A 12,816-nucleotide genomic window follows, 5' to 3' on the forward strand; every position below is an offset into this window, starting at 1 on the left:
GGATTAGCACACAGATTAATTAGAGTCCGACCAATATGAACGTTAGCCTGCTTGGCTGCTCATACAAAACTAAAATTTATTGTTTACAATAGATACTAACATGATGCAGAGAGGGTAGAGCTTACCGCGAGTTGGAATGGATCACCGCCTGGCGCCGTTGCAGGTGGCGTCAGGAGGATGGACTGCTGAGCCGCGCCGACGGCCACTGGAGGGGAACGAGGTGGGTAGATCGCTTCGGCGCCGCGTGTGCTGCAGTGCAGATGCGGGTGAAGAGGGAGGAGACCAGGGTTCCACCGTCGTTCTGTTGGGTCGATCATGCCTAGGGGGCCGTAGCCGTACACAACTCCAGCCTGCTCTATTATCTAGCTTTCTAATTCTTTTGTTATTTTATTCCTCCTTAATTTTCTATGTTAGAATTCTCTTCTATATTTTACTCCTGTAAAACACACGGGTAACATCCTAGAGGCGGCCGTAGGAAGTTAGCGGCTCGTTTGACCACACCCGCGGATCAGCAACTGAAAGCTAACTTCCTAGAGAAGGTTGTAGGAAGTTAGCTGCCCATGCTAACTTCCTAGAGGCGGCCGTAGAAAGTTAGCTGCCCATGCTAGCTTCCTAGAGGCAGCCGTAGGAAGTTAGCGACTCGCTTGACCTCACACACGGGTCAGCATGTGAAAGCTAACTTCCTACATCTTTTATAAAATACCGTAGGAAGTTATGTTTATTTCCTAGAGCTACCAGTTGCCTCTCGGAAGTTATTTATTTCCTACGGTGTGTTATAAAAACTGTAGGAAGTTAAAAAACCGTAGGAAGTGTATGATTTTGGTGTAGTGTATATTTTCTTATAACATGTCTTATTAGAAATATCATACAAAGACGTTTCATACCTTGAAGTGTCTAGTATACTCACTAACATCTAAGACAGTTTTATAGTCTAGACGACTCTAACAATATTTTTATTTGAGATGGTTTCATATACATAAGTGTCTAATATACTAACTAGAATTAAGGCAATTCTTGCAATCTTAATGACTCAAAAGGTATATTTATTTGAGACGATTTTCAATAACTATCCGTCTTAACTCAATGTAAGACAATTTTTACGATGTAACCGTCTCAAATCACTTTTTTATTAAAGACGTATCTCCACAAAACTGTCTTATCTTACTCATCACCATATTATACTAGACGCTTTTATAAAATGCACCGATATCCATCTTAAAATGTGCGTCTAAAATAAGCATATCTGTAGTAGTGGAGGGATGCGACATTCTGGGCTCCGACGGAATGTCACCAGCTCACCAAATGTCCTTCGAGGGTAATGATGATGATGGGCCCTGATTGGAGTCCGGCAGGGAGGTCTTCCCTTTGTCAACTTCTAGTGGTTGTCGTGGTGGTGGTGCTGGTGTATGAGACCGTGGCCCCCCGACGTATTTTGGGGTGACTATTGGGGGCCCTCTTTGGTCGAATGTCCTCAAAACAATAGTTTATCAGTTATTTCTAAGTCTATTTCAACTGTAATAGGGTGAATGTCGAAGCGCTACTTCGTCTAGAGATGATGTGCATTTATCACGATTTCAAAGATAAAGATACAGACTTCGAAACAGCAATATACACACGCGATGAAAGTGCCGGCTGGAGCAAGGCGGAGTCCTCAAGACTTGTTCAGTAAGACTACGAAGGAAAAGACAACAGTGCCCTTAGTCAGCCTTGTAACTCATATGTATAGGTCTGAGACATTATTGTAATTTCAACAAAGCTATACCGCTCAACTATAAATAGAGGAACAATGCCATGCATTTGGTACGCTTTTTTATTAGAGACCACCGACTCGTTCTACCTGCGAAGTTGTTCACGTTTTCTACCTTCATATTGTTGCTTGTAAAAGCCAAAGGTACAATTGTAATCATTGATGATATGACGGAATGAAGTAAAGTAATGTATGATCGAGATGAGTTACTCATTTTATATTTATATTTTACATATTCTATTCATGTCGTCTTTTATGACCCATACTCCTTACATTCTCCCTTTAATTAATCTCTTCAAGAAGAGTTAATTAAAGGGTAAAGTGAAAGATTAATTCATTTGTGTTGCCTTGTTTTTGATATCCCTTAGGAGTTAAAAATGAGTGACCAATAGTGAGGCTTTGCATGTCTTGAACCAAGGCATACCTAGTGAAAGGTGGTCGTGGATGCAGAAGTCCGAGGCACTTAGAGTTGTGCGGTGTACACGTTCCGGTGAGCCCTCAAGAGAGGGTGAACATCTTCTTTGCCTCTGTCACACCCGGTTTTGAAGGTAAACCGAATGTGAACCATGTACGTGCCAGGACCAGAAATTCACGTACACAACGATTACATAATAGACTCATCATAGCACAATGCTTCGAATAATCATAAAGAGTAAGTAATAATAGTAGAGACTAGAGTCATTTACATAATATAAATCAAAGTTCACATAATAGAAATGTAGCCAAAGGAAACAAACCCACCACAGGCAGCTGACCAAGGGAGGTCGCTAGCCTAATCCTCAAACTTGTCGAAGTCCTGGAACTCCTGGTGATCCGCCTCGGCGCTTTCTTCTCCTTCTTTACCTGAGCATAGGTTGCACCAAAGGCAACCTGGTGTTTTGTGAAAGCAAGGGTGAGTACACATCAACATACTTAACAAATGTCTCGTTTGGCTGAGGTGGACTAGCTTTATGTGGGCTTAGGATCAAGCAGTTGCTTTCAGTTCATCAAGTATTTATTATTAGTAGCAGCCAAGTTTTAGCAATAACCAACCCGTGAATCCTTTCCTCATCGAGGAACATCATTGTAATCATCGAACCAAAACCATTAATAGAACCATTGTATCTCAGATCATGTGTATCTCTAATCAAAGGAGCTCTCAAGGCCGCTCATAGCTGTGAGCACGTCTGATATATCAGTTTCATTCCTCTGCAGAAGTCGCACACTTTACCCATGAGTCATGATCCCTTTCCAGCCTAGGTTTGCAATACCCGATGTTCACTACCGAGGTGAATGGCCAGGAATACACTACTTAGCCTTTACAAAGATTCCGCTGGTGTGTAGTCTCCAGTTAGATTTATCCAGTCATACAAACACAGTACTCCTACCTAAGGTGGGTGACTAATAAAACCAAATCAAGGAACCTCGACACCCACCCTTAGCAGAGCAAGCACTATGTCCTGGTCCCCATTGACGGCCCTACGAAGAAGCCAACTACACCCCAAGTTCCTCCAATTAATCAGCTAAGGGCGTCCTATACCACCCTCATGGTTGCACTGTTTTCTCGGGTGGTCATCCAACGAATAGGTCCTTACGGAGAGGTATTCAGAAAACACCCGAGTCCCCTAAAGTATCACGAGCTCATCATCATAATCAAGATATCATCGTATCATAAATATTTTCATCATGTTCATTGACTAAAGTAAAGCAATAGCATGAATAGTAACCCAAAAGGTAATCAAGGATAGGGTAAATAGAAAGCTAGTCAATCCTTAGGTTGATCATGGTATGCGGGACAATGAATTATAAAGTAAATAGGACATAATGGGTCAGATGACACTCGCCTTCACCAAACAGATGCCCAGAGTCTTCAACCTTGTAGAACTCGAGGAGCTTGTTCACTTGGTCATTAGAGCTTGACCGTCGATTCCTCGAATCTCGGAAACAGATTGCGATCTATTCGCGACGCGCAATGAATACAAACAGGCACAAGCAAACATATACTTGCATAAGAACATTACACCATACAAGAGAAACATTCTAAAAACATGCAATACAAAATATAGCTTGCTACTATGGCCACACGAGGAAAGGAGACGCGATAGTCGGAGCTACGGTCGAGAAGTTAGCGCGTTTACAGTAAGCAAGTATTAATTATAATATTTAGTTTGACATGATTATATTAATCGATATTTATTAAATGTAAATAGAGCTATCGTCCAGTTTTAATTAGCTGACCATGCTAACAATTTTTAGTTAAATAAGTAATTTAAATAACATCAATGACTCTAAGCGAGACGAATTAGCGGAGAGCGTGAAACAACACAGCCACACGTGCATGGTACGCACACAACACGCGTACGACATTCTAGTATAAATGCGCAAATCGAATTCCTAAATTAGATTTTAAATTGAAACGACGTTCTAGTAGCCATTGGTCAAACAAATGTTGAAATAAATTAAATAAAATATGCAACAGCAGGTAAAACTACTTCTAACATGTATATAATTTTAATAAAAATCTAACGCAACTTGAATGGATGGAATCGGGTTTTAAACGCAAAAGTTATCACTGTTTTAAACGGACTAAATTCTTGCGTACGGTTTCGAAATCTGCTAGGTGTGTTTTTGCAAAACAGCCATCTTCTTCCTCCCTCCATATTCTTCCTCCATCCATGGAAGAGAGAGGGCGAGGGGGGAAGGGGAGGGCCGGCTGGCTGGGCACGGCCATGGGCGGGCGCGGCACAGGGGGCACGGGCGGGCGTGCGCAGGCGCTGGGCGCGCGGGCCAGCGTCGGCCGCCACCGCCGCGGAGGGGGAGGGGCTGCGCGCGGGAGGGACAGAACGGGGGGAAGGGCGCCACCGCCCGGGGGAGAAAGAGGGGGGAGGGGGAGAGAGAGGGGCTGCGCGGGGAGGAGAAAAAATGAAGAACCATGTGACAACAATGGAGGTTTCTCACAGGGGGGAAACTACCTTACCGAAGCCGAGAAGGAAACCATCGATTGACAGAGCTTCGGAGGTCCGATCGATGAACTGAATGCACCAAGACAAAGCTCTTGACGAGACGAACGCAGCGGTACTCTCGGATTCCGCAGACGACACACGGATTGGAAGTAATTGCTCGCCGGAGTTGTCGCCGGAGTTGCAACCGTTCCGAACTTCGGTGAGCAATTCCGGGAGCTGGGAATTGAATCTGAGGAAACCGTTTCGTGCTTTGGAACGTGCTCGGCGAGAAGCCAGGCTTATATATATAGTTGTGGTTCAGACAAGATGAAAATTCGGGTCAAATTCGGATTTTACTATTTATAAAATTCGGAAAAGCCTAGAAATCCATATTTTGTGCTCAAAATATTATAGATGCTTCCACAAATTTCAGAAAAAATCCTAGAAATGTTTTGGCACCTAATGAATTCAAAAAACATACTTAGATTTTCTAAAAACATTTTTAAGTACCTTAAATAAATAGATTTTGGTTTCTGAAAAATGAAAAAATATTCCGAAAAATATGAAAATCTACCAAGAGCTTCTATAGGATATACTAACATGTTTCAAACACATTTTGCACATAGAAACATCATGCAACGGCATGAATGCAACAACCAAAGCCCCTCTAGGGCTCATTCCACTAGGTTTACGCCAATATAAAACAAAATAATTCTCCATTTTAGGAAAAAGCGTGTGACTCTATGTTTATCTTCGCCTCTGCAGGTGCAGAAATTGGTTACGAAGCCTTCATGCCCACGTCTTCGAGTTCCATATCATCCTCTAGTTGGGGCTGGCTGATTAGCCAATGAAGCCCATTTGTTTGACGCATTGAGGTCCTTTAATCAGCCCATAGTCCGAATCTGTGTCACGGTGACCTAGGGGATATCTATCCCCCACACTTGGTGTATGCTATAGTTTTTCCTTCTCAAGCTTCTTCACCATGTTTTCATGGTTATCTTGAGGAGGTTTGACATGACACTTTATCCTCAAATTCCTCATGTTCCTTCTTAGTTTTCCAACTTCGTCCTTGAGATTTTCTTCTTTTGAAATTGAAACATTTATGTTTCCTGAAATTTCTAGCTCAATGGAACATTGGCTTTCTTGAAAGCAACAAGGATTAGCACATGGTAATATATTTTCAAATTGAACACATGTACATCTGTGAGGTTGGTAATAAAGAATTTAAACTAGTAATCACAACCTCATGAGCAATATCTAACATTATATGATTATTCATTAATTTTTCATGAGGGCAAAGCAACATATCATGTTTGTCTAGTAAAGTTATATTTTCAAATTTTAGCTTTTCTACTAGGTCCTTGAGCATGACGTTCTCATTCTCAACCTGAGCAGAACATGATAAAGCATTTAATTATTAGTTTGCTCAATTGAATAGCTTAATAACTTTGGACCAAATCATCATGAGAGCACTTTAACTCCTCATGTTCTTTAGTCACCTTCTCTAAGCTTTCGTCTCTTTTGATGAGGGTCTCTTTTAGCTTGAGAAGAGTTTCACTTTGTTCTCCCACTCTTATCAATAGATTCATTAGTATTGTCTTATATTCCTTGTTAAGATGAACATCGAGTCAACGAATATCATCTTTATCCACATACTCAATCTCACTTTACCTAACATTCTCATTAGTGGCAAGATATGCATGATAAGCGGAATGACAAGACAAACCTTTTGGAGAGGTGGATTCATCGTTTGGTCTCCATCGCTTTTCTTCTTCTTCATTCAAAGGGTTAGTACTAAAAAGTTTGCAATGTCGGTTCTCTTAGCTTAACCACCAGTGGAAATTACTAGCAGTTGGCTTAACTGAACCAGCAATAGATAATGATTTTCATTAGCGGTTAACTGCTTGTAGGAAGAAATATTTCTACTGGCCCTTTCCACTGGCCATTCTAAAAAATGCTAGTGAAAATAGTTTAAGAACCGCTTCTATAGAGCTTCTTTGCACTAGTGCTTGCCATAGTTATAGTTGCTCATCTTAGATGCTAGTGGAATTTATAAGAAGATAAGGTGAAAGAATACCATTGATTACTTGAGATCATGATCCAAATGGAGATGTTGTAATCGAAGTTTGTTAGAGTGTTTTTTGATAAAGCTATGTAAACTGGTGGTGAGGGGTTTAAGTGCTACATATGACATATATATGATTGGATCACGATCTATAGGTCTAGAAGACTCACTTGCAGATACACTACATGATTCTTATTCATTTTCGGTGGCCCAAAATCATGAAAAATAGGACTTAATTTTTGGTGGCCCCACCCTGGCCACCGAAAATAGCAAGTTTTCTACGACCGCATGCAGGGCACCGAAAATAAGGATTTAATTTTTTACGGACGATCCTCTAGCCGCCAAAAATAAGGATTGTTAATTTTTGGTGGCCACACTTCTGGCCGCCTTAGCAACTAGAATGTTAAGTTCACCACTATTCAAATGAATTATTTGTCAAACTAACCACATGTCTAGAAGCTCCCTCCTGTCAAGAAGCTCCAAGTGCTAGTATCACTGGTGGTGGAGTACCATAATTGTTGTGGTCCATAACCCCCGATTCCTACAAAAAGCAAGGTAAACTAAATTATAAGGTTTCAACAATATTTTTGAAAGATTACAATAAAAGAGACATAACGAGCTTATTTACCTAGAAACATCTACTTTTAGCAAGTTAAGCCAAGATTCAAAAGGTTTGATAGAAAAGCCATGTCTGAACTAAATTGAACTAGAATGACTCACTGGAGCTAATTCATACTAAGTTCTAGTTCATAATAAATTCAAGTATTGATACTTATCAATGCACCTAAGTTGCAGGTTCCTCATGGACATTGTATCGTATTGTAGGAGCATAGACATTGTGTTCCTTTGTGAAATACACACTAATGAAGTATGAAACCTCTTATAGCAAAACAGCTTCAACGAAGCATCCTTCTACTCTTGCCTTATTTCCATCCATGGCTCGCAAGTATTTGAGTGCTCTTTCAATGTGATACATCCACCTATATTTTATAGGGCCTCCAACATTTGGCTCATATGGAATGTGAATAAGTAGATGTTGCATCGGGTTGAAGAATCTTGGTGGAAATATTTTTTCTAGCTTGTATAGTAACACCAGTATTTCTTATCCAACTTCTCCATCATATTTTTACTAATTTCTTTATCACAAATGTGCCTATATAAATAGCTTAGATTATCTATTTCTTATCACATGGCGTCGGGCTTGTTGTAACACCCCTGGTGTTTATATTCTGCTCGATAACGAGTATGGATTTAAGCACGTAATATCAGTGGGTAAAACGGATGCTAAATTTTAATCATCTTCGTCTATCGTGATTTTAATATCGCATCTGTTCCGTCTGTCGCGAGTTCGACATCATTTCAGTCTTTATCCATCCGGGCTCTTCCTAAATTTTCGTGTTGTTCGGAATATAGTTGTTCCGAAAATCGGTGCGTCTGGTGATTATTTAAAATTCATCCCTCGCACATATATGAATTTGGAAATTTAGTCCAGTCCTTTGATTTCCTCTCAAACAGATTAAGTAGAACTCGATGACTAAAATGTTTGGGGCAAAATAATCTGAATCGTGCATTGTCCGAGAATAATCGTGTGCGAGGTTATAATCCAATTTATTCTTCGGCACACTCTGTAAAATAATAAAATCAATTGTGTTTAGTTAGCGGATAAATTTTATCTGATTTCGACTAAACCAGTGTTGTCTTAAAAATTGTATCTGATATCTAGTCCAATTAGGCTCTCGACCACGTAAACGATGCGTGTCGTCGCTTCCCAAAAGGATCACAATTTCAATGTTGTATCGATCTCGCGTATTTATTTCGCGAAATGTCGAGCCTTGTGTCTGATTAAAAGTTTATTAATTAAACGAATAAGAATTTGGAATCTCGACCCACTTTTCTGAATTTTGACCCGAGTACATTTTATTAGAGGCTCGGCGACAAGAGTGTTGATGCGAGATTAAAATTGGACCGCGATAATTAGAACTGAACTGAGTATTCAAAATTAATGTGTTTCACTGTTCAGACTGCGGATGAATTATCAGGTTTCAAATTAAATCGAATCAAATCGGGTGCAAATATTGTTGTCGGTTTTGTTTGATTCGACTTGTTTATACCTCTTTTAGATCCAGATTTTAGAACCCAAAATATTTATATGTTTATTTTGGTTAATGGTTTGGAGAAAATAAAAATATCCCACGGAGACATATCCTTCCACCGTCATGCATAGGTCTTATCCATTGTTGATTTTTTTCCTAGGGGCACTCTCTCTCTCTCCTTATCTCTTCACACGCACAGATTTTTCTTCTGGCTTTGGCTTATCTCCTGGCCGCACGCGCAAGCACAGGTAGAAAAATCTGTAGCCATCGGCCCGGGTCTTCTTCCCCCACGCAACAGCCGTACTCAGGGTCTCAGGCTCATTCTTCCGTTGATTTTTCTTCCTGCGCGCACGCCATCGTTACCTCCAGCAGCTCCTTCCAGCCGAGCTCTCCCTTTCCCATGGCGGCAGTGCTCCCTCTGCCTGGCTGCCTGGTCTTCCTCAAGCTCATCTCCCTGCACATCTGGCTTTCTCCAGCTCCTGCGCCGCCGTTCTCTCTGCGCTCAGACTTGCCGCGCGCCAGGAAGCTCCTACGCGCAGGCTGTCTGCCGGTCGAGCTCCCTCGCAGTGGCCTTCCCCTGCCGGTGCCCAACCCCAACGCCCAGCCGTGTTTCTCTCCACGCCGCTCTCAGGTCTCCGGCTGCCTGCGCGCGAAGCTCCCCTTGGCCACGCCCCCTCTCTGCTCGTCGCGCCCTGCCCCGGCATTGGCCCCAGCTCGGTTGTCGGTTCTGTCCTCAGCTCGCCTTCCTTCGCCGCCAGCCAGCCTACGTCTCCTTCGGTCAGACGACCCCTGCTCTCCCTCGCACGTCGTGCTCTCTCTCATGGCTCATGGAGCCCTAGCTCACGCCCAGCTCATCTCCATGGCCGCTGCGTCGCGTTCCCTGCTCGCGCTCCTCTGTCTAGCCCCATGTTGCCGTGTCTCTGCTCCAGCTTCCCGTGCTGCGCCATCATCGCTTTCTGTCGTGAGCTCGATCCCCGTTGTCATCGCTTTGCCATGCTCGCTGGTCGTGCATCCCTGCTGTTCTCTGCTTGTGATCGCAAGCGCTTGATGTGGAAGAACGGATTCGATAGAGAAGAAAGCGAAGCCCGTGTGGTTCTTGCATTCGTCTGGTGTGAAATTGGAGTTGTGTATGTTAGGGTAGAAATTCCAAGAAATAGTAGACGGTGATGGTGATGTTCGTGCGACACTCGTCAGACGCTCGACAAAAAGCCTAAATCAGAAGTGGCTGCTCCGTCTTATTCGTCGAATAGGAATCGTCATGCTGACACGCCGATGTCGTCGATCGTCATTCTCGTCTACGCCAAGTCCTAAGCCGTGAAGATGCTCTTGTGCTGACCACGCATCACCAGCTCGACAGAATGAATCCCATGGGTATCTGGTCAAGAATAAAAATTGTGTGCATCGCTCGCCAGACGTGTGTGCTTAAAGACGTCAACCGGAAACCGCCGTCGTGCTTCCGACTATCGCGTCAAATTGGTCAGGGTAAGCCAATTTGTTATTCGTGTTAGTGGAATGATGGATGGTTTGACTAGGTATAATATTTATTAGATTGCCTGAGTCGTTTATAGTGATTTGATCGGTAGTCGTACCTATTGCTGATCCCTTACTTTATAGTAGTTATTACGTTCTATGTGGTTTGCTTGGGTTATTAGTTTTATGTGAATTTAATATTAGTGCGGTATTTAACGTATAATCGACGAAAAACCCGGATTCGTATTCGTTAATCGATGTAGTGCATCTGAGCTAAATTTATTATTGGCGCGCAAGTTTGTTAGCCGAATTGTTAGATAATGAGTTTAGCATTTAATTAATTAGCTAATGAGTTGGGTTTAGACTAATTGTGTTAAATATGTATAGTTTGTTGTTCGTGATGTTTGCGTTAGGTTCGTTTAACTTAGAGAAGCGTGATTATTGCGCTTAGTCGTATGTCAATAACCAGTGTTCTCGTATAAGTGATGTACTGTGCCTCTCCGTTAAGTGTTTGATTCTCTACACTGTAGCATTGTTTATTATCGTTCTAGGCCTTATGCATTCATGTGCATAATGCATCTCATTTAGGTACGATAATTAATCACGTGATACGAAGGAAAAGAACCAAGTTGGTCTCAAGATGGTGCAAGGAGTGGTTTTCTTCGCACGACGATGTCGTCAGTCGGGCCAACCTAAAGATGGATAATCTGAACGAGTGCCAACACAAAAGGCTGGTCGCCAAGTGGATGTCGTCTAACAACACTAACGTAGTGTTTATTCCAGGCAAGCCCCGGTGCATTTACCCCTTTCCTTGTGTTTTTAAATAATTTTTACACACTTTAAGTCTAGTGAAATGTGCATTAGGTTTATAGGAGTTGCTTGGAAACCCTTCGATGCATTGCCTACCTTGATATCCATACCTTTATAGATACTTCTAATGAAGTATCAAAATATGATTTACAAAAATGCTTATCCCTGCTTAGATCTTGTGGATAGAGGTTGTCCTTTGCGTTAATGCCTAACTCAGGGGTTGTCCTGAGCAAGGATGGCTTCTGTCTGCAAGAATATTATCATTAGGAGCAATGGTGGGATCTTACTACAAAGTTCCCTGTGATGCTATTTTCATCCTAAGGAACACAAACAATCGTAAGGATGGAAGTACTTAAATCGGGACTTGGGCTAGGAACAGGTGATGTTCTACCCAAGTTGATTAAGGATTATACTGAATGGAGGCTTGCTGATCAAGGACCTTTTAACTGGTCACATGCCTCGTCATGGGTAAGCTTTGCCTCGGGCAGACTAATACCAGAATAAGATAACACACAATGGGAGTGGAGAGATGGCGAGAGTAGCGTGTACCCTCTGTGGCAAGAGGATGGACGGTGGAGTATCTGTGCTCTCGGTTGGCGTGAACCTGATCTGGTCTTAAGAACCCCGGTGGCGAGTTGACATATGCAAGGGTTAAGTGCTACATATGTCGTGTGATTGGAGATCCTCAGCTGAGTATAATCGATTCAGATCGCCGTAACTTCATGGACATGAAGACTTGGTCACTGCCCTGCAATCTAAGTCATGGATGGAATCTTAATGAGCAAAAATCATGTTGGATTGATTAATGTGATGGTAAAATTAGATTAGATGCAAACAAGGTCTATTAATACTTAATCTAGCATTAAAATGTTGAAAGTAAGGACTCACTATAGTAAGTTATTTCTGCAAAAGTATCTAAGTTGATTCTTGCTAAAGCCTCTCCTTGATTCCTAAATCCAGCATATCCTTGGGAGTCTTTTCTTTAGTCGGGTAAGTCTTGCTGAGTAATTCCGTACTCAGGGTTTTATTCCCTGTTGTTTTTCAGGTTATAGTTTTGTGCTGCTGATGATGATGTTAAGTGCCGGTGGGCTCGGCCTTCTTATAAGTCTAAGTAACCCTTCTATACTTTTATTGAGGATGGTCACTTAAGCTAGCATATATTTCAAACTTATAAACAATTTATAACAATTCAAAGTTATTTCTTTGAATCACTCTTGTAATCACTCCGATCATGTACATTGTAAAACTTGATGTAACATGTAAAATTTGGTAATAAGTTTTCCGCTGCAAAATTGTTGGTGTGTGATTTGTGTTTACTTAATCCTGCGGTTCTGGTTGTAAGTGGTTTATCCGATGTCCTTGGGGCAATCGGACGGATCCTGTTAAGTTATCTGGTGCACATGCATGGCCGTCTGAAGTCTTTGAGACAAGGACAGGTGCATGTGGGCCCAATAACTTGGGAGGTTCTGCCACACTTGTAACCATGAAACATTACAGGGACAGGCCACTCCATTAGTATATGGTAGTCATGACTCTTCAACCCAGTTATTTTTCTCATTTTCCAATTCACAGCTCACTTCAAGCTCGAAGCATAACCATCTGGAAATTTTAGTTATTTTTCTCATTTTAAAATTCATAGCTCACTTCAAGCCCACACCATAACCATCTAGAAATTTTAGTTTTTCATCCATCTCATCACCTCGATTTGTC

The sequence above is a fragment of the Zea mays genome, chromosome 2 (genome assembly GCF_902167145.1).
Source record: "Zea mays cultivar B73 chromosome 2, Zm-B73-REFERENCE-NAM-5.0, whole genome shotgun sequence".
Classification (NCBI taxonomy): domain Eukaryota; kingdom Viridiplantae; phylum Streptophyta; class Magnoliopsida; order Poales; family Poaceae; genus Zea; species Zea mays.